Below are 2500 nucleotides of genomic sequence, written 5' to 3'. Positions count from 1 at the left end.
GATCCCTGGTGCGCTGTATCCGGCACGGGGAGTGAGGCACATAATGGCGGAGCGGCGAGGCGGGTGTGCACAGCTGTGAAGGCGGGGGACACGACCGATGTAGCCTCTCCAGCCGCACTGCTCGCAGTTGTGTTGCTTGCCAACACCTCCTCCACCACGGCTGCAGCCGACGAGCTCGTGTATCCAGCACTGCGCAACTGCTGAATGTACGGAAGATTCGCGAGCAGTGGTGGGAGGCGGCGCAGGTTCCGCTCGAGCAGGCGCACCAGCGTATCCACTTCCAGTCCGCGCTTTCCCCAGGTAAGTGCAATCATGTGATGCAGCACGTACTGCAGCAGCACTTCCACTGGAAGAGAGCGCTCTGGACCCAGTAAGCCGCCCACCCCGGCCAGCGGCGTGTCGTTGGACGCGCCGGCGATGGACTGCGTACACAGGTCCGTGTGCGACAAGCTGAGGTGGTGTCGTTGTGGCTCCTCCTGCTCTTGGTGCTGCGGTGCAGGCGCATCGGCGCCGCTGCCGATCTCGGCTTGCGTGCTGCTGTCGAAAAGCAGTGATTGGTTCGATAGGGGCCTAGGGGCAGTGTGCTGGGGAAGCTGGCGGCAGCCATAGCGCAGGGAGCGCGTCAGGGGATCGGTACCGCAGCCCGGATGCGCCATCTTTGTAGAAGCTGGGACGGAGGAGGAGAAGGGGGCCAGCGAGCCGTCAACGACTCGTGCAGGGCCACTAGTGCCACTGAAGCTCGCTGCAAAGCTGGCGGTATGGGTGGGCGGCACTTGGACCGCCACGTTGGACGCCGGTTTCGCCACGGATACCGCGACGGAGCTTGCTGGCTGGGCGGCGGTGGCTGCGTCAGGAGTGATATAAGGCGCTGCGGTGCACACGAGGGGTGCGCTTCTCTCAGGCGTAGCGTTTCGCTCCTCCAGCGCTTGTTCGTACCGCTCCAGGAGGTTCTGCTGCCGCCGCGCGTAGTCCAGGCGCTGCTTAATGACCAGGACAGAGCGGCGAAGATACTCCGCCGCGGCTTCCGGGATGTCGGCGCACTGCAAGAGGGTGTGACCCTGATCCTTGGTACTGCCGAGAGCGGCATTGCGAGCCGCTGTACCCATGGGGGTCTCGTGCGGGTGTGCCTGCGCACGGGAGATGAGGAGGAGGTCGCGAGGATCGGGCTCAATAAGGGCACTGGTATTGTTTCCTGCGAGCGGCGGCGCCGCTGTGGCGGAAGACTCGCCAGCCATGGGCGAGTTCGATGGGTGATAGAGCGGGAGCCGCTGGTTGTATCCGCTGCTACTGCTGAGCCGACTGCGGTGATACGTCATGCGCTCAAAAACTTCGTATGGCGACACACCATAGGCCGCCGTGACTGGGGTGATGAACATGTGCGGCCGCATGAACCACGGCTGCATGGAGTGCAGAAGGCTGCTGCTGCCGCTCCCGGTGTAACTGTTCTGCATGAGAGCTCTGAAGTCTGCGTTGTCGTGCAGCTGATGGGCGCGCCGTGCACAAGTGCAGACACTTTCGTCGAGGGATGGGAAGGCAAGCCGAATGGCGGGGCCGCTGCTATGGTGTCGAGGCCGGTCGGCATGGATGGTGTAATAGCCCAGCGTATGGCTGCGATGGCTTCGTGTCGTCCAGCACTGCGGATGTGCCACCAATAGCTCGCACAGGGGGCATGCCGAGCCCCATGCACAGTACACCGACAACAGGCCCGGCGTTGCAAGCGATGACGTCGGCTGTGGCGCGGCCGCCGCCGCGCCGGCATCGGCCACATTCGCCCTTGCCGCTGATGCTGATGCTCCCTGAGCGCTGGTGCTGCGTTGGCGACGTGCGGTAGCGTTGGCGGCAGGGAAAACGGTGCTGGTGGGCAGGGGCGGGGCGCCTTGCCACCCCTGTGCGGCCAAAGTGCCGGCTCCTGCCACGGTGCTACTTGTGCTCGGCGTCTTGGGCAGCCCTACCGTTTCCTCAGGGTGCTCACTGCCGCCATGCACGGCAAGAGTGTGGCGTTGCTCATGGTGCTGCCCTTCATAGCGGCCCTGCTCAGTGTCAAGGACACACTCGAGCATGTGTAACACCAGCGCCGCAGGCACCGTCTCCATATCCAACACTGCATCCAACGGGTCAGCGACAACCTTCGGCATCGCACTCGGGGCAGCACTGGCGGCGGCGGCGGTGGCGGTGGCTCCGATAACAATCGTCTGGGACGACAACCAGCTCTGACTCATGCTCGCTGCCTCGCTCATTGTCCTCAGCGGCGTGCGGAACGTCATCGTAGCGACACCTGAGCCGACCTTGCTGTTGCTGACTGCCTCTGTGTCTGTCTCGGTATCACGTACCGTATGGCGCCGGCGATGGCAGCGACTCCGATGCCTTGGATCATCGTTACCGTCGCTTTCCCTCAGTTTTGCTGCTGCCGTGGCTGCCGCCTTCAGCCTTCGTCGCTCAGCCCTCAGGCGATGACGACGACGGCGCGCGACAGCGCCATCGATCATCGCCGCCGGGGCCA

Source organism: Leishmania martiniquensis, chromosome 9, assembly GCF_017916325.1.
Source record: "Leishmania martiniquensis isolate LSCM1 chromosome 9, whole genome shotgun sequence".
Lineage (NCBI taxonomy): Eukaryota > Euglenozoa > Kinetoplastea > Trypanosomatida > Trypanosomatidae > Leishmania > Leishmania martiniquensis.
Note: the sequence above shows the minus strand (reverse complement) of the source record.